The following is a 23,717-nucleotide window of genomic DNA, read 5'->3' as shown; positions in this document are numbered from 1 at the left end:
GGCGTCAATCCCATTTATGAACCCCTGAGTCTCCATGTGTCTCCATGTGAATTTTGTGGGATTTACCATGAGGGATCACCCCCGCCGCAGCATGAGCAAAACTCTTGCTCATGTGGTTTTAGAGGGTGTAAGAAGCCGGGATTAAGGGTGGCATTTGATACTCTAGTCAATACCCACCTCTTGATGTGCATGTATTAGACATATTTCAGTAGGTGACACCTGGGTGGAGCAGTAAGAGGAGCCGAGAATAACTGAGGCTAGCTTGTGCAAGACAGACTCATGTCACTTTTTAGTTATGGCTGATAAGTGGCTCTAAGGACCTGCCTATGATTTGAAACTGTCTAAAACTTTGTTTTCATTTGTGTTCATGGTTTATATTTAATCCTTACACAACACAATGCAAGCATACAATACAATAAACTACATTAAAACAATTTAAAAGTTTCATATTAAATTCATCTAATGTCATCAGAGTAGTACTCATCCTCGCCCGATGATCCAAAAGTGCAAATGGAAACCAATCCTCTAAAAATACTTCATTATAAACATATCAGATATATCCTATATAAAAATTGTATTAATGAATTTAAAAGTACAATTGAGTGCCCACTATGCATTCTTTCCCAGAGAGATAACCAAGGGGTAGGAGGCGTATTTCTTATATACTTATCAAAACAAAGAATTCTTAAATTTTTAAGTGGTTGACAGGACAAAACCAAATGTTGAAGTGTTTCTATTTCTTTTGAGCAATACCTGCACAAAAGAATTTATACTATTTGATCGTGCCCAAAGACTATTATTCTCTCTCATTTCCAAGAGGTTCAATTGAAATTTCATAATAGAAGATCTAAATCTTGGGGATGCATATCGGGATGCATATCAATTTAAATAACTTTTTATGTATAGAAACAAGATCTAATGTGCGTTTGTATTTCTGCATGTCTTGACACGTTACACACCAATTCTGTAACAACAACTTTTTCTTCTGCAAATCAAGATTCTCCATGAACTTGTTCAATCGAATACTCTAGTTTCAAGTTGTTCATGGCATTTGGCCACATAAAGAATACCCGCCCCCTAATTGTTAAATTACAGGGAGGTTCAATTAACGTTTTGCATAACAAGAGACGGTTCCATAACACTCTCATATTTAGTGAGACTATACCCAGCTCGATGCGAATCACAGTCATTGGAACACTCTTTGGTAAGGATAAAATACCTTTCCATCATAAGTCTTCCAAAGAGGTCAGATCCAGGTCACACAACAAATGATAGGTTTCTAGGCCATAAATTAGGGATTGAACTACCTTCCCTTCATAAAATTTGAAAACCGGCAAAATAGAAAATTTCCCAAATTGATTATTAAAATGCTTCATTTATTTAAGCAGATGTAATGCTTTTTTCCTTAAATAACTAATCAAAGCCTTTATTTCATGTTGCTTATGAATTTTAAAACCCAGTTATTTTCATTAACAATTAAAGATTTCTTACTGATAACCACCAACTGTGTTTAATCTTTTTCTTTCCAACCATGAAGCAAAGGACCTTAGTTTTTCCAGTATTAATAACAATATTAAGTAATTCTCAGCAGTATATTTTACAAAGGAATTGATCAATCTCTGCAGTCCACATCTAGTACAGTCCAATACAACAATATCATCTACATACATCAACCAAACCAATTTGGTGTCAATTTGGTGCCATAAATCCTGTGAAAGACAAATATTGCGTTTGTTAATGCACCTCCCATATCTGATAAATATAAATTAAAGAGGAAGTGTTCCAAAATGCACCCTTGGTGCAAGCCCTATATGTTGGTAATGCCTTTGTAACACTCCCCGACAGATTCAGTCTCATTTTTTAATTAGTCTCAGTATGCAGATTAATAAGAATATTCAGCAGTTTGTTCTGAATAGCCCAGGATTTCAATTGGCTCAACACATTGTTACGATGCACTTTGTCGAATGCCAAGGACAAATCTATGTTGGCAGCATAGATAATAGCGACCACCTTCTGCCAAGCTAACTGTTGAATGCCATCTATAATCAAACCAGCCAGATTTGTACCAAACCACATGCAGAATCTTATCTGATTTCATTTTTAGAAGCCCTTCAAGGAGGGCCATTGTGTTAATTCTTTGAGCAATAAAGACGTAGAAATCTATATCTAAAACTGCAATAAGCCTGTATTTTTTTGGGTCTTTTGTATTGCTTTTCCTAAAGATCAGCACTACATGGGCAGATTTCCATGTAACCGGAATTCGTTTTTTACTTAGGATGGTTTTAAATAAATAGGTTAGCAAATTTGCCCACATAATTGGACTATGCTTTAGCACTTTATCACAAAGGCTGTTTGGACCGCGACCATGCGACATACTACTATTATAGTAATCACTTTATCATCCATATCAAAGTTCAGGGACCATATTCATTAGTTTCTGCCAAAGTTTGGAGGAGTGGCATTTAGATCGGTATATTATGAAATCCAAACCGATTATGCAACGCAACATTTTTTCTCCGTTTTGTTGAAACATATTGTAGAGAACCGCTTTAATCTTATTTTTGCAGTGTTGTCTTTTCATACAGAAGGCTTTGATTATTTCTACCCATTCTACTCTGTTTTTAATAATTACTTTAATACAGGTTTTTAGGTCTTTTGTAAGACTTTGAATTTATATATTAAAATCCAAAAGGCATTCTGCTTGATTGATTAAGGACATGGATTTACATATTAGGGTATTGCAGATGAAAGTAGCACAGTTCATAGGGGTGCATATTTCAGATCTGTCTTCCATAGGAATTTGATCCAACTGCAACCTTGGTATAGTGTTAAAATGACGTATGACCATACATGCCTATTTTTACCCCTGGAACACTGAACAGATGGAATAAAGCCCTTTTGTAAAAACTGTGGCCATCTTGTAAACAAGGCATGTAATATCTGATGATCACTAGGCGCTCCTTCTTGAACCAAAAAGTAACAACACATCCTAAACAAATGTTCAAATACAAAAATAAAATCATGCAAGACTGTTGACTACCTCAATGCCACGTATTCTTTTAGTCAAAAGAGGTTTCAATCATTAAATAAATTACCCAATATTTACCTATTTCTCTTTGCCTAACTGATAGGTCCCACCAATTTTTTTTAAAAGAGGCAATGAAACTCGAGAACCCAAACAGTTTGAATTGGAATCACCAGTTATCACAATAAAATGGTGGCCAGCTTGACCATGACTTCTAATCAAAGGGCATGTAATGGTAGGTTTCATGTGGATGCACCCACAAGCATAACATTTACTGGATGTACAAGCACCAGTCAAATTGACTACATACTGGTGAATGTGGAAGCGGGGGCATCACTCAAAGAATTCGCAGTGATCAAGAGAACAGAGAACAGAGAGTGATGAATCTACATGATTATTTCTAATACGAATATTTCGAAGATGAAAATGTTGAATTCGAAATGTTTGTATTAGAAAAAATAATCCTGCAGCTAAATTGCCTTTGTAGACCCTGCTCCCCACCCCTTACTTACCTTTGGGCAGCACAATTCGGTGTGTGCCGCTGAGTCCCTGCAGTGCCAGTACCCTTCACTTCTGTGGATGGAAACCAGCATTGCAGGGTCCTTTTCTTTTTCTTTTATTTCCAAAACATTGTTGTTTTGGATGCAGGGGTCACACTCGCCACGCCTGATTCCACTATAGTCAACAAGGGTGCAGGGGACAGACCTGCAAACCTTGCTTCCCTTGTTCGCTATAATGAAAACCGAATGGTTGAAATGATAGGCTTTTTCGGCTGTACTTAATTTTGGTCCATTTGTTTTTTCTTTACAATATTTTCGGTCGATACTGAGAGTGATCACTTTTCATTGACCCTTAAAGTAGATGGTGCTTTTTTTGGAGTAGAAACAAAGACAGCTGACAGCCAAAATATAGCTTTGTCCGTAGTTTTTCATGCTAGACACACCATCAAGTGGCCGAGACTCGATCAGGATAAATTGATACCAAATGTTTATTATATTATTTTCCCTGCGCTGGAGTTTTTTTTTTGCTTTCAAACCTGACAACCTTGCTGAAATATTAGGTGCTCACGTGAAGCTTTCAAAACATCTCTGCTGTTTATTTACAAAGCTACATAGACAGATAAAACATCATTTACAGGGAAGGACACCCTGGTATGATGGGGATTTCTGCTGAGCTTAAAGTCTATTGATCAGACAAGCTAACGGTACTGGGGCAGTCAGGGTATCCCCATAAGCATACAAGACACAAGCACGGCAAGCAGCCCTTTATGGTGCTGAACTTTGGGGAATCAACAGTTGTTCGAACCTGTCAGTTATTGAAAACAGTATTCTTCTTGGTTTGCCTTTTACCACACCTAACCCCCCAGTTTTATTAGAGACCAACATGCAGCGTATTGAGTCCATCTGCAAGGCTAGGCCAGTCTACTGCTAGGCAAGGATCTTGTCAACCGATCAACTGGGCAAATACAGGGAGGCCCTCAATGGCCTTTTATCTCAGGATGGGGGTATGTCTCTCCCCTAGTTTGCACACATAAAGAATTAACTATATGACATTGGGTTGAGTGAGCATTGGTCCGGTATGTACAGTAGTAGTAAACCGGTTATAAGGAATGCTTATGAAGCCAAGATGGAATCAGATGTCATGACTAAAATAGGTCAATCCGCGCAGAAAATTGGAGACTGGGGCCTGAATCAAATGCTTGGCTACAAGGCCTATTTAGACAGCATAAATCCAAGGCAAATGAGATCACTTTACATTAAATTGTGCTTGGGCACACTGCCAGTTGCAAGTTTATATAACAAATGGAAAGCAACATTGCAGCAGTATGTGCATTCTGTCCAGATCTAATTGAAATTGCCACTTATTTTATACTAACTTGTCCACAATACTTAGATTTGCTAAAAAGATTTCTAAGACCACTTTTTTAGGGTGATATGGTATGATATTTAATTTGCGCTTAATACCCAGAGGTTTCTAGGCGTGGACCCAGGGATCGAACCTGTGTTGCTCTGTGTCATCTTGCTTCCAAGGCGAGCACGTTGCCCCTTAGCTATCCTCCCGAGACAAAGCGCGTTACATGTTGGCAATACGGCGAAGGCAATGAGACTTTGTTGCCTTTCCACTGATAGCCTGGCAGTCCACTCTTCATCTAACTAACAAATGCGGGCGTGAAATAGAAGACAGGCAAAGTCATTCCAGCTGCGCCTCTGAACGTGATTATAAGTCTGAAGCCTGCAAATTATAGATCCTATTAGCACCATACTAAGATCTCCTAGGGCATGCTATTTTGGTTACACTCTAACTTCTTACATTATAAATTGCTGATGGTTTAATTTGCTCATTCTGTTCTATGTGCATAGACAGCAGGTGGTTCTAGCTGTCTAACTGAGCTTGTGTATAACATACATTTTAAGATGGCATTGATCTTTTATTATTGATGACATACATATGTTTTCTGATGAATATAATCATGTGAACGGTTTTGCACTGTACTGCACTTTATGGGATTTTAGTATTTTTATGTATTCTGATGGCATTTATGATTTTGTACTTACATGTTGCTTTTATGATATTTATTTTATTTATTCATTTATACATTTAAATAGCACCATAGCCCGCAGGTATCAGGGTGCTAACATCTAAACAAGGGCAACAAGGTGACAGGACAACATGGTTAACTAACTGTGCATATCTGAGTATAGGTAGAGAGTTTCTGTCTGGGTATTCCAAAATGTGATTATTTAAAGAGCAGGGTTTTGAGTTTCTTTCTGAAACATAGATAGTTGGATTATATTCTCAGATGGTTTGGTAATTCATTCCATCTGGTAATTGCTTTAGAAGAAAAAGCTCTGCCTAACCCATTGGCTCTTTTTGACCGGTTGACGTTTAATAGTCCTTGGGCTCTGGATCTGAGGGTACGGCTTGGCTGGTAAGGAGTGACGAGAGTTAGTGATTTTAATGTGATGCTGTCTTCTATGGCTATCCAATGGAGGGATTTTCTAGTGCCCGGTGCTCTCTCCTTGATTTTCCAGTGATGGTCCTGACAGTGTTATTTTAAATCACCTGGCACTGTGTGATACATTTGCTGCTAGCTCCTAACATTAATGCATTTCCATAATTGAGCCTAGAGAGGATGGTGACTCTGGCGATGATGGAACTATTTTATTGGTTCAGCAGTGGTCTCATTCGTCTCAGGTGGTATTGACAATTACGTTTCAAGTATGCAACTTGTGCCTCAGCTCCCAATGATGCCTGCAAATAGACAGTGTCTTAACTTTTTCTGAGTCTCCAATTGTTGACTCTTTTATTTTGAAGGATGAGTAAGCAGGATCTAATTTAGCTCTAGCGTGTGGTGAACCGAATGTCATTACCTCGGTCTTACTACCGTTGAGGCACATCCAATTTGTTTTCCTCCATGATTCAATGGCGTTGTAGATAACTGAGAGCCTATTGTTGTCTGAGCTATGATTACCACTCAGCTCTATAATCAATTGAGTATCGTCTGCAAAATTTGTAAAGAATACTCCCATACTTGTCAATAAGGTGCATAAGCAGCATAGGTAGAGGTTAAATAGTAGGGGGGAAAAACTAGACCCCTATGGTACGCCGCAGTCCACTGGTCTGGTGGATGAGGAATTTTCTCCCCAGATGATCTTAGAGGACCAGTCTCCCAGGAAGGAAGCTACCCAGTCGATGGCCTTTAGCGAGCAATTCCCAAATTTATCCCGGGCCAAAAGTATCAATAAGCCCACCTTCCCCTCATCCAAAATGCTTATCGATATATTTATCAAAATAAAGCTGAACTGAACTGAACCAATGTTTACCTTTTTCGCAATAGTTACACTGATAATTCCCATCATTTTGTTTCAAAAGAAGCAAGGAAACCCGAGAACCCAAACAGTTTGAATTAAAATCCCCTGCTAACACAAGAAAATCATTACGAAATTGTTAGTGCCGTTTATTTGGAATGTGAGCTAACTTTGAAGTGAGCGGCTTTATTCCATACACATTAATCAATGAAACGTCTAAAGCTGCATCTGTGATTATTATGTAAAGAGCTAAAATTCCTGAAACAGAGTCATCCAGAATGGTAGTTTATGAAGCCCAGCAAGAGCTCACAGCTACAAGTAAATCACTGGGGGCCTATCACACTTTGCTCGTTGTACTAGTGTTTGGAAACCATCAAGCAGAACTTTATCCAGCAAAAATGTTTCTTGCAATAGTATGATATCAAACATTCATAATTTACCGCAAATATTAAATTCCTTTAAAATATGTGAAGGACCTCTTGAGTCCCTGGAAGAAATACTAAAAATTAGACCAACGCTAAATACCAGGACGCTTTCCCTTTCCCAGTTAATTAAAAGCTGTGCGCGAGCCAGCCAACCATTCCTCGTTTGGCCGTACCTGTTGTGAAGCAGTCTCTGATATTGCCACCTTTTTACAAGCTGTCTGTGCCAGAGTTCAAGAAATCGTCATAATCTTATGCACAGAATGCATTGACTTACTTCCAGTTAATTGAATGGTTGAGTCACTGGCTTGCCTCAGGTCAGAGCCCCTTTGTGTAAGATCATCCATCACAGCCAAAATAAAATACCTAACTGTGACCGTACCTCTATGGCTACTATGTTGGTCCTGAGGCCATAGGCAAATTCCACTAGTTCTATGTCCCTTGACGCTATCATACACCAAGACGGAATATCATGCAATAGTACTAAGATATTTTGATGATTTAATATTTCTTTGTCCTCACCTCGGAAAACAGATTCCATTAGGCGAGAGCTGTTCATTTGATTGTTTTGCAGAGCCGGGACATTCAATGCACTCCTTTCAATAATGGGATCTGCCTGCTCATTATTAAATTCGACCGGAAGGGACCTCCTTGACGAAGATCCAGAGGAAAAGGAATCCACATTCACCGAAAGAGCTCTTTTGAGTGTTGTACATCTTTAGGTGAATCCTGGGGAAGGTTTACTTCTTGTGGATCAAAGTTTTCCTTCTTGGTACAAGCCTCTACGTAGATACTAACAGCGGCCACAGTAGTTAAAACTGAAGTTTCACATCCTTTTCCCCCCTATTTTAGATCCTTTTTTGTTTTATTTTTAATGTATCTTGAAGGTCTACCAAAAATCGGAACCAACCTCGAGCCAAATGAAGTTTTGGGACAGTCCATGGTACCATTTAGTCCAGATGTACTGCTCTTGTTTTCTCTCAGAGTGCTTGGAGAGTGGAATACACTGAGAGAGGGGCATTAAAAAGTCAGCTGAAAGTCACGCAAATGAAGCTCAGACAAGTGCAGTTGATGGCAGTTGAAGGCAGAGGAGCGAAAAGACAGTGCAGCCCTAAAGTCTTCTCTGAAGTGGTTGTGGTGAGTCTATAGATGAAACTATTGCACTTAATTATAGATAGGAAGGATATGGTTTGCCAGGAGGAATGGGTGTTATATGTCTTTTTACCCACCCATTGACTGCCCATGGCCATTCTATTCTCTATGGCCATCCTCACCCAGTACCTTCCCCTCCCCAGTCAAAACACATCCTCCTCCCAGGATCTCATTGAGCTGGCTGTATCAAGCAGTTAAATACTATTTTGCATAGTATTGGGTCTGCCATTCGTGTTTCAAATACGTCTTCTGAGAGGTAATGGCTTCATTGCTGCTATACGTGTGCCACTGGTGTAATAAACTTGTGTAATTAATAGATTTGGAAGCAGCATGTGTGTTATGTAAAAACAAGCATTGTTAAAGCCAAGTTGTGTTTTGTTTCTAGGCATCAGATAAACATTTGCCAATCACTGCCATCATATTGCCAGGAACTGAAACCATTTCCCAGCTGTTTCCATCGTATGCCCATATAGTAGCTTTTTGGCAGTGCCTGGACAATGCCTATTGAATGCCTACACAATAGCCAAAACGGTTGGCTTTGTCATCGCTTCATAAGGGAGGAAGCAGCAGACATTCAGGAAGGTGGGTGCTTAACCAGCCAGTAATTAAACAACACATTGGGACAACATGTTAACAGCACCAAAAGAAAGAAGTCAGAGGGAGGAGCAGATGCGATGCTCATGTTCTTTTCATGCCTGCAGCAGCTGTGTGCTATGTGCACAAGGGATGCCAGAATGGCGTAAAGTCAATTGAAGGTATCACCCATATCACGTCCGACACCCCCTTTCACAGTGGAGCACATGCCAGCACAAGTACATGCATTGGCATTTCCCCCCCAAAAAAGAACACCTGCCAAGCCTGACAGAGGAGGTGGCATTTCTGTTCATATACTTTGGGCGAGAGGTAAACCTGGGGTTTAAGCCCAGTCTTAGATTTCGGCACTTGACCAGTTTCCCAGTTCTGGTCATACAACTAGTTGCAATTATTTGTGAATGTTTGACTTTTGTAAACTAAAAAGAATACCCTGTTTCGCAGACCAGACTTGGAAAATACACAGATCACATGATAAACCAATGTGACAATACTGTACACAAAATCTATGTAGATAAATGTTATGCATCAGGATAACAATATAGATGTATTTGTTCCATCATATATGGAAGTCTTCAAGTTCCCCAATACAAATTTATATGAGCCTAAGGGATTGTATCTGAATTTTACTACTCAGATTCAAAGATTTAAATGCACCCAACAAAAGAAACTGTGTGAAATGGTCACCTGCGTATAGTCCTTTTTGCCACAGCATTGCAGATTGTTATTCGTGACGTGAATTAGAATATTTGAAATAGTTGAAAAAGCATATGTTTTTTTTTCATATCAGCAGATCTGAAAACAGGCTTGACAAAATTCTGTGGTGTTTGGTCAGTTCTTCCTTGTCTAGGACCTCTTCCACTCAAAAAGCCCACAAGAAAAGAAACAGCTGACAATCAGCCTAACAGTGACACAAAATATGAATGTGAAACCTTCTTACTGAAAACAGAACAGTAATTATACTCCATATTTCTCCATTATTCAAGAATGGATGGCCAAGCACGGCCTTTGTCTCAACGACGACAAGACTGAGTTACTTCTCCTAGGCTCTCAACACAGACTCAACAAACTAGACAATTCATACCAGTCATTCACCATAGACGGTAACAACATCACCGTCTAAAATACAGTCAAAACCCTTGGGATATACCCCGACTCATCCCTTACACTGACAAGAAAGATTAATGCCATCTCATCAGCCTCTGCTTACACTTGTAAGCTTATCAACGCCAGCAGACCGTACCTCTCACCTTCCAACTGCATCACTCTGGCTAGAGCGCTAGTTCTCTCCAAAGTCGATTACTGCAACACTCTATATCTGGGTACCAGCCAAAAAAACATCAACAAGCTGCAAGTTATCCAAAATAACGCACTGCGAGCAGCTCTCAACATACCTAAACATGAACATATCTCTGACATCAGACGATCTTGTCATTGGTTCTCTATACCTCAGAGAATTGAACACAAAACACTCTCACTCACACACAAGTGCCTATCCAACCAAGCACCCAGGTACCTATCAGACAACTTCACACACCACATCCCAGCTCGCCCAACCAGATCTGCCCAAACTCACAGCCTAACGATCCGCAGATAAAAATCCCAGAAAGCAGGTGGACCAAGCTTCCCCGTGCTTGCCTCCAAACTGTGGAACTCACTACCATTGGACCTTAGATCTGAACCTTCCTTTCACCGATTCAGACACAGCTCTAAATCCTGGTTACTGACCAAAGAAGCCTAGAATTACAAATCCTACTCTAGCATGCCCACTGCCCGCAAACATGTAAATTTTACTGTATTATAAATGACCCGCGTGTGCCATATCTTTCTACACTACCTGTAACTGCCTGACAATGTATAATCTCCTGTATTGGTCACACACGGACCGGTTTTATTGCACTGAAATGTTGTAATCTTTCTCCAAAGCGCCTGGATGCCCCAGGGCCAGGCGGCGCTATACAAATAATAAACTAAACTAAACTAATCTACAGCGGTAAAGGGTAATCTGTCTAGAATCAAAGTGTCACCCTGTGGAAAAGCCCTGATATGAGCTTTGACTCTATGGGCCTCATTACGAATCAGGCATTAAGGGGTTAACGGCGCCGTAAACGGCGCCGACCCTTAACGCCTGATTACAAGGTCCGTTAGCGTCATGGTGATATTAACGCCTGCTTTTTGCAGGCGTTAAAATCCATGGCGCTAAGGGACCATGGTGCTAATTACGCCACCGTAACTTACGGTGGCGTAATTAGCGCCTTCCCCACTCCCATTATGCCCTATGGGGCAAAAATGGGGAAGGGTAATGTGGGAAATGGGGATTTACCGTCCCACTCACCTTGGAATGGGGCGGTAAATCCGCCATCCACCATGGCGTAAACATAGTTTACACTATGGTGGTAAGGGTACGACCCAGGCTGTAACTTACCGCCTGGGTCGTAATGAGGCTTCACTGTGGTGAATTTTCCTGCATAATCACCTCTCCTGACTAACACATTATCCTCCTCATTAAGGGTTGATGCTCAGTTTTGACAAGCCTTTCTTGGAGGGACCAAATTCTACAGCTGAAACATATTGATGATTTGTTCGTTTTTATAACTGCTTTCTGGTGCAGGTAACTTGTTTTAAAGCACACCAACTGTCGATTTCACCAGACAATATGAACTCAAATGTATCAACCTCAGAGAGAGGAAAGGCAACATCTTATTTGCCGGGATTTGCAACTGTGATTTAGCATGCGAGCATTGATCTCTACAACACGTGCAACACTCACTGTTGATTGTCTGAACCATGGTGGCATTCAAGCTTATCAGTATGCATTTATGTTTGGTTATTGCATTTTATCAATATGTTTGCCCGAAAAGGGAAGTCACAGTTCTGCTATAGCGAACACGAAACTGGTATTACTAGAGTAAAATCACAACATTGCATGAGTGATTGATTAGATATCAGTTGTCAACAACAGAAAAAAGCAGGCACACAACCTCAGAAACACAGTACACAACAGCAAGACGTGCTATTTATGCTTTGTAAATAATGTACATTGGCTTTTTGGTATCAGATAGTCCGATGGGGCCCTCCTAAATTGGGGGCCATGGGCACGCGCCTTTTTTGTTCTCGGAATGAAGATGATCCTGGGTACCAGGGTGGGAGCTGGCCCAATTTAGAGAGTGTGACACGTCTTTTAGGAGCTAAGTGGTGCTAGAAAACCCAAACTATTGACCTGAGATCCAACCTGAGATGTGAGAGTCCAAATGGGATGCAACATCATGAAAAAGCAGTGGTGCACTAATGAAATAGGCCACATCTCCCCAAACAGATTTCAGGGTTGTGTGAGTTTCATTTTGGGAAATTCTGCCAGACCTAGTCCTGAATACTCTTGTCATGTTGCCACAACGTAAGTGGTCATACTGTTTTTGTGATTCCGGTTTTTAGGAATGGCTACCAAAACCTTAATCTCCCTCATAGAGTTGAGTGTGTGCTACCGTAAAGAGTGGGACTTTTTATAGGGTATGTTTTTAAAATTTTGTGATTGGTGCTTGAAGAGGAATGCAAACATCATGTTTGACATGTGGAGTCTATGTAGTACATTATTGGCTCATTCCACCCCATCATTCCATTGGTGTGGAATGTGAAAGGTGTCTGTTACCTCCTATTGACCTTCCACAGTTCAGACACTGCAGTATATGATGTGCCTAACACTGCAGTGTTTGATTTAAATAACGTTGTCACAGGAAAAATGTACTGATGGGACCCTCTGAAAAATGTATCAACACACTCACCTGGCCTGTCCCTCCTCCAGTCTTGCTGATCTGGAATGCAAGGAATGTGGGGGAGTGTGGTGGGAGGAGTTCAGGGGATTAGGTTGGGAAAGATGGGTAGTGCTGTGCAGACGGAGGGAACGCCCTCTCAAGAATTAGAGTAGTTTTTCCTGGATTTGTGTTCACGCCCCAGCACATTTGCCGTATCACCTCGAGAAGCTTACATACATCCTCTGTTTTATATGAGCAATCCCATTGGCCGACACTGCCCTGGATATATCCAGCTGGTCAGTGTCAATAAGTCACTGTAAAGTTAAGTCCTTACTGGAAAGCTGGTAGGAGAAAGTGACAGAGATGAATGCCGCATTCTGCAGACCTGCCTCTAGAGCTGATACCACCTTGCCTGCGCTCCAGGTGTACAGTGCCACTTTGACACAATACAACAGAGTGCAGTGAGGAGAAGCGGTGGGAGGCCCGATTTGTACAGCTCTTAGTTCTAGGGTGCAATGGTGTTACATCCACAGCCTTTTTTTCAATGGTGTTTTTTCCAAATCTTTTTTTTCTCAAACAAACTCAGAGAAAATGTATGGGGTAGTGGGTAAGGGTGGGACGGGGTAGGTAATAATGTTAAATTAATAGGGGCTGCGGGACGGTTGGGGGACCCCCATAATAAAAATGTGGATGATTTTTTTTTCCCAAAAATAGTTTCAATAAAAAACCCATCGAAAAAAATGACTTTTGTTGTAATATTTTATTGTGTTTTAGCCGGCCTAGCGACTTTTCACATCACAAACATAGAATTGACAATAAAATATACATGACTTTGATCGGTACATTTTCCAAATAAATTTGAGCTGCTTTACCATATTTACAGCTGTCCATGTTTACAGTGTTTCATGTCCCGAACATAATCGTTCCCAAAAAGAGTTGAATTCAATCCAACATTCATGATTCACGTTATTTTGCGAATTTCGGAATTTCTGTATTCTGTCGTTGTAATAACATAATTTTTTATGAATACTTAAATTGAGTGATAAGATTCTCATTAATCATGGTTCCTAATGAAGCAATAACTAGTGGCCATTATTACCTGTACTCTATGTATTGGGTAATGAGTATTTACCATTACTATCAAGAGCAGGTTCCTGTTAATGCCTATTGCAGGCATATGTACAGTTCGTGTTGATCCTCAAAATAATTAAAAATGGCTTTAATTAGCCATACCTATACTAAATATTGGAGGTTGTTACTGCCAATATGGCTACCAATATGGCTACAATTAACATTAACTGATGATGGCGTTTTTAAGTAAAGAACGGGAAGGAGTAATACTGTCTAATGGTGGTCTGCCAAACTAGCTCAAAATGTGTTGTCTGTCTGGGCAAAGTGTGTCTGAATGGCTTAAGATGTTTTCTATTTGGTGTGCATGGGTGCCTGACAGTGTGTTGCCTCTGTGTACAGGGATGAATCTGGGTATGTTGGCAGCAATGGTACTTATATGTGTGTGGTGTGTACATTTGCCCATGTACTTTATAAATTGTCTGCTTTGTTGATTTTGTAATTATTTTTGTGATGTGCTTCTAAAGTCCTTTGTTTGAACAAGTACCTTAAAACAATGCCAAACTATGCTATTTACAAATAAAACAATTGGTATTTATTAGCATTTATTAGTACGGGATATTAGTTACCATTAGTCACAACATTTGAGTACTACTGGTTCCCTGCAATGTCTCACATGCTGTGATCAATTATAAGAATGTGCCAAGGGTTCTATTTACTAAGGATTTCCAATATGGCCACCCGCTGGGTTCTCTCTTCGCCTTCTGCAGGCTGCCATGGAAAGGGAAGAAGGGCTCTGTATGGAGCCCTGCCTTCCCTTTCTATGGAGGCCATCTTGAAAAGGATTTTCCTTCGTACAGCTAATGGCCTTCATCCCCCATTGCAGGGGATAGAATGGGGATAACGGTCTGTAGTCCTTGTTATTTATTTATTTATTAATGTATAAACCGCCCAAGACCGCAGGCATCAGGGTGCACACAGACACACTTCACTTGGGCGATAACTTGGGCTGCCAGGCTGTTATCACCCGTTCCAGTGCCTGGAACAGGGGATGAAGGCCACATTATTCCCATTAGCATAACATAAAATGCTAATGGAAAACTTGGAACATCTTATTGAGTCTATGGGCCTCATTACAACCTTTGCGGAATGGGTTAACGGGTGCCGCTAATGGAGGCGGACCCGTTAAACCCATTCTGCAAGATTACGAGGTAAAACCAGGCGTCCTTACCGGGTCCCGCGAGGGGACCAGGGAGCTAACAATGGGCCGTTCGTAATCGGCCTGTTGTTAGCTCCCACGCCCATTCCCATTGAGCCCTATGGGGGTTCAAATGGGAAAGGGGAAGGTCCGGGCCCGGGTTCCCTGAAGGAGGACTTACCGGGCCCTCCAAACTCGGAATGGCCCGGTAATTCCCCATTCAGGGAACCCGGACCCGGTTTTGGTGGCAGCCATGTTCTTAATAAGGGCAAAGTCATAATGAAGCCCTATGTACTTTACTTCAGTTCTATTTTGTAACTGTGAAAGATGGTTCCTAAAGGTACCTTTCTTTTGTTGTTTTTTTATGTATTTTTTTTGCAGGAGAGGTTAGAACGTAAGGTGGGGAGGAAAATGAAGGAAGAGGCACCAAACACTAATATAGAGGGGCAGGTGGACAGGGAAAGATGTTCCTCTTGTGTTACTTCTAAGGTAGGGTGCAGTGTTTCACATGCTCCTTGATTACAGTCTCTGTAAAGCACTTCGAAACTGCTCCACCCTGCAGAGTGGTGTGTTGCAGTTTATACAGACTACTGTTGTCTTGGAAACATATGGATCAACAGCTTCCTTTATGGCTTGCAAGTTAGTTGGAGGGATTTTCTGCCCGACAGGTGTAGGCTATGTGGTGGCAGAATTGATTGAGGAAGATGAAGTAGAGGAAGACATCATACTACTTCTTAAGAAAGGAACAGCCTTTCTGAGAGCATCTCGGTGGTTGGCTTTAGTGTGGTGGCGTATGGAGGTGGACCCATAGGAGTACTGCCCAGGTTGTCAGAGACTGAGTACAACGCTGCACTCGGTGCATTTCACCTTGGTAGCCTTAGCCTTTGGCACATCCTCAGTGGTGGTAAAGAACTGCCACGATTCTCTCTGGGTGCTGGAGGTAGGCATTCCCTCTACCTCATCTTCCTGGTCCTCTTGATCGTTTTCTGCATCATTTTTGAAGATAAATAGCAGCTGTGCTAATATTCTTCCAAGCATGTGCTTTGCCCTGGATTACAGATGGATAATCAGTAAGAATAGGTCTATCAGCTGTGCAAGGGTACATTTTCAGCTTGAAACTTCCTAGATCAGCTGAAAATGCAGTTTCAAACTGTTCACGAGTCACGGACCCGCTCGCGTAGCACGGACCCGTTCGGAGACATGTCATCACACTGCTTCACATGCACGCGCATGGTCACGTGACAATGTCCGGAATGTCTGAGATGGTGTCAGACTTTCGGCAACGTCCGCAAACAAAACTACAGTGCAAAAAGTTGCAGCAAGTTCATAGAAGTCTTAAAAATGTTGCTAGGAGGTGGAGAATGGCACAGTTTTAAGTTCAAACTTACTACATCGGCTGAAAATGCTGCTACATTTGGGGTAAGTACAATATTAGGAAGTTATAGCAAATTGGGGTGCATTGGTAAAAACCTGTGAAATTCAGTGAAAACACATTGTTAAAGGGACGTTATGGTGAGATTGCACTAATAAAAACCTATGAAATTCAATCAAAAACGTTGTTAAAGGGATGTTATGGTTACAAGTAAAACGGAAAACCCCCAGAAATTTTCCAGTGATGGGAAGCTAAGCAACCATAACTCGTGCCACCACCGTGCACTGCTAACACTAACACCCAGGACATCAAAGATCCTTTCTAAGGGATGATGATTTCAGTATAGTGTGAACGTTTGTGGTTGGAGCATTTGAGCAGGATGTCCACCTCTGTGCTGTCACGGATGCATGCATTGCTTGAAATAATCCTATTTCTTAACCACAGCTGAATTCCAAACTTTCAGTTTGGGTCCTGTTGCTGCGCTGTGCACTTTAACATGAAATCATTTTGAATTGAGCTAGCGCTGCAGTCCTAAAAATGGTTTCAAACCTGCTGCACCATTTTGATGAAGTCACTTGTGTGCCCATTTACCGTTTTCTATGTCCTGAGTTTTGTTATTCAACCCTAGGTGGACTTGAACTTGTATTCACAGTAAATGGCTGAATGGTATTTTACCAGATTTCAAACTTTTGAAAAATGTTATCTATCAATGTCTGCCCACAAAAAAAGAAAGCCACAGCAGACAAAAGTGCATATTTCATCAATGCCAATCTTTGTTCTGAGATGCCACATGATGGGTAGGTTACAATATGCTTTCTTAGCACACCATTGGCATTTCTGCCATGCAGTCAGTACATCATGGTTTGCATCCATTGTGATACAATAGCACACACTAGCCATAGTGGCCACTCCATTGCCAGCATTGTTTACTTATTACTGTCTGAGTTTGGGGAGGGGAGGTCATTGATGATGGTGGACAGGTCCTTTATGAGATGTCGTGACATAGGACTGTTGCCTTCTGGATTAACCACACTCCACGTGGCAAGCAAGCACGCCCACCTAACACACACGAAGTGTAGCAACTAAACTGAGCAGGACTGTGACGATCCCACACCCAGACACACTCAGTGCTTGCAAGGCAATATCGGGCAACTCAGAGTGAGCAGATGGAAGTAGCCCAGTAGCGAGACTTTACTGCAGAGAGAGCGCCAGCATCAGAGCTGAAAACTGCATAATTCATCAGCTGTGCACAGTATAGGCAATCGGGCAGGAATTGCTAGCTGTGCCAGGCCAGCAGCTCCATCGACAGTATAAGTGTGGAGCTGCTATCCCGGACCCCACAAGCTCATACTATACCATAGTCCTATTGACCTAGTTGGCAAGGAGGGTAACTCCTAATGTTGAAAATGTCACTGAATATTCCAAGCTCATGACTCTAAGGAATTAAGATTGGGATGTCACTCTCCAGTAAGCATGTCAGCATTCTCCTCTTCACCTTCCTACAGCCATGGAAGCCTCATTGGGTCAAGGGAGGGTGCACCCAGCTTCGTGGGTCACTTTGGGGACTCGAGACTCCACCTTATATCTTTGTTCACTTAATTTTGTTATGAAGAAACCCCTACAGGGTGTCAGTATCAATGTGAAAGCAACGTTATGAAAGCCTTCTTAACACCAACTGAGTGGTGGCTTGTGGGGCTGGGTTAATTTAATTTTGGCCTGTGGCTGTGTGTACTGTATGAGAGGAGGTTGAGGCTTGTAGGGGACTCAAGGGTAGACCCCTGGGGAAAGTGATCAGGGATTCTGCCCCCTGCTCGGATTGCTTGAAGAACGCCTGATAAACACTGTTTGCTGCCCAAATGGACATTGCTTCAATGGGCAGAATGGGAGCCTGAGGCCTTCATATCTCAATCAGCCATTTCTTAGAACTAAATGTTCCTGACTTCATTAACGCTTAGCATTTAGCTAATGGCAACAAGGGAAGTCTACAGACTGTCCCCTTCACTCATTTCCCAGTTCTCATAACCTTGATACACATGAGATACAATATAGCAATTTGAGTGAGGGTGAGCAATATATATATGTAGAGAGAGAGAGAGAGAGGGAGAAAGAAAGAGAGAGACAGAGTGACCAAGAAAGAAGTATTGACAGTAGCAATGTGCCAAGTATAATGGAATGTGCCTGCAAGAGGCCAATGGCAGGAGTGAAGGGTGCAGGTTGTTTTGCCTTGTAAGGCACACTGCTCTTTTCCACTCACTAACTGACTCCCCTCTAAGGTCTCCTATCACATTCCAAACACATGAAAACTAATCGAGCTATGACTAAGGTCTCCTCTTTAATCCTGTTACACTGCCCTGCATCAGCAGTTGCCCACACCGAGGTATTACGTTCTCTTATTCAGATAACACATTCTCAAGTGTCTGTCTCAAACCCTAGAAGCAAATCAGCACTAAGGATCCGGGTATTTACAACCTCCATCCCGCAACACCACATGTTGAGCACCTGCCTCTTCCTCTATCACAATAACAAACCCTCCCCTTCTCATAGTCACGCAAAGCATGGGCAATAAAAGACATCACACAAGGGTTCTATATAAGACCTCTTTACATTACAATAATCTGGGGATACTTTTCCAATGTCTTAGGCAACATGCCCCACTCATTATATCTCTGGCAACTCTCACAACATGGTCCTTTAACCTGGCAATCCTGTGATTCAGTGAGTGCCTTCCCTCTTGTGTGTGCTAGCCTATTTTATTATCAAATGTTCTCGTAGGAAAAAAGTTGGGCTTGCTGCACATGTGTAATCGGGGGCCCCTTTGAACATTATTTCCAGGGCCTCTTTAGGTTCCTAGAGCACCCCTGCACTCCTCTTCCGATGATTGGACATCGGCAGTTTTGCTACTAATCCTCAGGTGCTTTTGTGTCTCATTTTAAGATGCCCATGGTTCTACAAGCTCTAGTGCCCTTTGCTTGCTTCCTGGTTCTAGTGCCTTGCAGTCCCTCTTTTATTTCCTTCATACATGCATGTCAGCACTGGCTGCTGCCCTTGCTTACTCTATGCCACAGTCTGGTTCTAGTGTCCTTCAGGATTTTTTATGGATCTTCCAGTGTTCCGCTTCTGGTATTCCTCTTCTCTGCAGAGCCTCATGGAATCGTACCCCAGCACAAAGCTCCATCTGTGGCCCGCATGGGTTCTGCTAGTGCCAACACAACCCTGGTGGAATAGTTCACACTGATTAAGAATTGGGCGCTATGCTAGAACAGGCGAGAGACGCATGGAACACCCAAATACATGCACCTGCGTTCATGGCCGAGCTCACCATTTACGCAGGTACGTACGTGTCTGCACCAAGCTATACTGGAACAACATAGGGAGGCCAACTGCATTACTCTCATTTTTACTGTTTTCTAAGAATCTGAAAATTATTAAACTAGTCCCAGGTAGGCATCACTTTCATCACCCTTCACTTTTACGGCACAACTGCAACAGTCCTCTTTTGCCAACCTTTTAATTTAACCTACTCTGACCCTCTGCAAAAATGTGTAAATGCCCACTGTGGGTGTGGTTTGTTCATTTCTGAGGGGCACCACTCTCTCCCTATCGTATGTTTTTTTGGAAGAGATCAAACCTTCTCTCACACCTTGCAGCGTACCTGAACAAATCCTGGTTTCCCAAAAGGACAATAGGCTAACGGCATGAGGAACCCATAACGAGAGCATACTGCCTACTAATGCACAGGAATTCTCCAATGAGAATACATCTGTGGGCAGGTTGTTAACAATGAATAATCATGGACATCAGCTGAACTCATACAAATGAACCTATTCATTCAAGGCATCCCTGTATTTAATCAAGGATAATTCTCTGGAAGTAAGACTCCACATATCACAGGCACAATCGTATTCTAAATTCGGTATAGCTTTTAAAGAGAAAGAGGTGTTGCATCTAGCATTAGGAGGAATACAGACTGGATAGGTTTACAGATTCTTGCATAGTACACGATGACAGTAGGACCTGGGTTTCAACCCAGGATATCAGATCAATAATCAGTCTTTCAATTGCTTTCTTAGAAAAGCAAATGGCCTCTAATGAAGAGTGTTCTAGGTGGTAGGAAGGAGCCCTATTGGATCAATGTAAATCAGATCATGAAAATGCTACAAGCTCAGACAATTACTTTTTCAGCGATCTTCATTCTGAATTTGTCTTAGTTTCAAGATGCACGAATAAGTGTATCGAACTCAATGCAGCTGGCTTGCTTTCACTTGAACCGCAATATACAGAAACAATTGATTACTTTGGGCACAACCAGATCCTAAATTGCATGTTGTGTGAAGTTGTGCTTCGCTGGCGTTTTCGACTTCAGCATGTATTGCCACATGGGAGGTCAACCCTCATAAGTCAGTGGCACTTAATTTAGAAGTCAGAAATATTTATTATTATTTTCTAAATAATGTTTTCTTTTATTTTGCACTTGCACATTTGCAAAAAGTGTAGTAAAAAATGTAAAGAGTCAAAGAGAAAATGCAAAGGATTATAAACAAAGTTTATAACAAACGTTCTAAATAGAAAAATAGATTGAGGAATTACAACAAATTCATCAAACAAAAATAAGCCAAACCACAATACAGAAGATATTGACACAATGCCCTCATTGTGAGTGTGCTGGCAGGGTAAGAATGCTGATAAAACAGCTGGTAATACTGCATCCGGCATTCTTAGTAGACCAGCACACTCTGTGTCTGCTGGTAGGGGTGGTGAACTACTGGCAGGCTTGACCCGCCAGGAGTTCAGGCCCCTAACGGCAGAGTAATGACTGAATCACCAGCCCTGTGAACAACAGTGTCATTGATTCAATAGTTCCCATCCCGTGGAGTCCTATGGGAATCCATGGAATGGGAACATACCACTGTTGTCGGGACCGGTAATATACCGGTAACACTGAGATATCGGGTGCCGGTACCAATAACGCGAGTCTGCCGGTACTGCCAGCGGGTTACCGACAGACTCGTAATGAGGGCCAAAGTGTTACAGATTATCCCGTAGCCCTTAGTGTCTCTCCTGTGGGAGTGTCCATGCTGGTATTTTATTTCAGAGAAAAGCATGTTGTTATCGCACATGTGTAGGAAAGGTCTACTAAGTTCTTATGCCTCTAGGATTTTTATTTTCTTGAAAACATAGTACCAATCAATAAAGCTTGTAGCGTTATTTTGTGTATACTTCCATTTGTGTGAAGTCTGAATCCTTGCAATCATTAATGCCTTGAAGAAGAAAGTTCTATGCCACAAAAGGTCTGTGTGTTTGTATCCTCCCTGAACATCCTGCGTATAACTCTTGGTGCAGCATTCCTTTATTGTACTAGATAGTGATTAAAGGACATAACCGAGATGAGTATTGAAAAGAGTTTGATGGAAAAGGACCTTGCGGATCTGGTTTCCTCTCTGCGATCACATGTCGGACAGCTATATTGCTTTCCTGGAAACCATTTCTTTAAGTGAGTGAGGTATTTATGCTAAGAAATAACACACAAGTAGGGAAAACCAAGACTGATCAATGCGCTAGCGTGCGTGTGTATGAACACCTTGACGTTGCATGAAACTTAAAAGAAGTATGGGGATATTCCCTAGCTCTCCACATTTAAAAATTCGAAAAAATATCTTTAAGTTTCAAATGCGCTCAATCAATTACATATGTAGTGGTGTGATCCAATGTGAATTGTGAACAATAGTCTAGAGCGCAAATATATTAGCAAATATATAGGTAATTTATTACCATTAATCAAATAATTCCAACCTATTAAACGTGAGCCTAATTACAGCATATAAACCATGAGCCGGCACTTGTTTCGAGAAGTAATTCTCTTCTTCAGGGCTCTAAAAAGTTACTTTGTTCAACAATAAAAGCCAACAAACACCAGTATTATTGTGATGTTAGTAAAACTTAACAGTAGTCATATTCCTTTTTTTTTTTTTTTTAATTAACAGTAGTCATATTCTAGAAAGAGAATGATCAAAAAAGTATCACTACTTTCATGAACACAATAAAAGTGGAATATTTTGGTAAGTGTTGAACAAGATGTATGTTATAGATGATCCTCCAAATTGATAACGAATTCCAATGTGATAGCAATGGAATTGCAATGAAATACTGATGTGTTTGTATTAAGGTACAAATTGAGCCCTCTGCTGCGTGTTGCAATGCGCTGGGCGAAGAAGAATGGCTGTTGTAAGCGCTGCTGTTAAACTGGGCTTGTACGCTTGATAGCGTTGAGTCTGAATACAAACAAAGCTGGTTTCCCAGTGCGGATCGTGATCCGAAAGCCCTATATATATAGGCTGCCTTTTGTGAGTGGAGGTAATGACTGCACTCTAGCGCATCCTGTAGCGGCTTCAAATAGAGTCCACAATGTATCCCAAGAAAAATCCCAAGAGAAAGATTCAAGAGCAGCATCTTTTCTAGAGTATGCTCTCTCAGTAATATATGGTGGGGAGTGCAACACTTTCCCACATACTCTTACCTCAGACAAGTCATTGGCAGATTCTGGTACATTTTCAGAGCAATTCTACAATTGACCAAATAGTCACCAATCTGAAGCAAATAGGTTGCAAATTATATTGCTCTTTTATTTGCTACAAAACCATTTCACAACCACCCAACTGCATTGAGTGATGTTTTACGACATACTTGGATTTACATGCTGCCTGAGATTGTCAGAAGATTGGTATTGTGACACTGAGGTGTAAATCTTTGTGCCCAGGGAATATGCAAATAGTGTTTAATGCCCAGGTCTGATTTTATCACTGAAGTGTCTTGAGCAGAACTTTCTGTAAAGAACTACTCATTTCTTAAATTCACTCGCCATATTTTTTAGAAGATCTGTTGTCAAATCGATTCGAGCAGGAGCCCAAGCTATTCCAGAAATGACAGCCTTTATACAGATAATATGCATGGCCCAGTTGTGTAACGGAATATACGATGAACACACCTGCCCTCCTCCGGATAGGGAGGTTTCATTGCAGGAGATCTGGTCAAAGGCAAATCCATCCATTTTTTTTGGTTGCCGAATTTGGACACAAATATATGTAACGGGTGGGTAAGCGTAATAATTCAGATAGGGGTGGCAAGGGGGGGTTGCAAAGGTGTCTCCCCCCTGCATATGTTTGCGGCCAAATATCTTTTTTCCACTTATTTTTGCTTCTTGACTCCCCATATAAACATTAATGTCAGAGTGTTTATTTATGCCAGTTGTTACCAAAGGTTTGCATGAAAAGTGCCTGGAATAAATAGAGTATGAAAAATGATCATTTTGCTGAGGATAATTCTCCCAATCAGTG

The sequence above is a fragment of the Ambystoma mexicanum genome, chromosome 2q (genome assembly GCF_040938575.1).
Source record: "Ambystoma mexicanum isolate Mex_15411 chromosome 2q, UKY_AmexF1_1, whole genome shotgun sequence".
NCBI classification, from domain to species: domain Eukaryota; kingdom Metazoa; phylum Chordata; class Amphibia; order Caudata; family Ambystomatidae; genus Ambystoma; species Ambystoma mexicanum.
Note: the sequence above shows the minus strand (reverse complement) of the source record.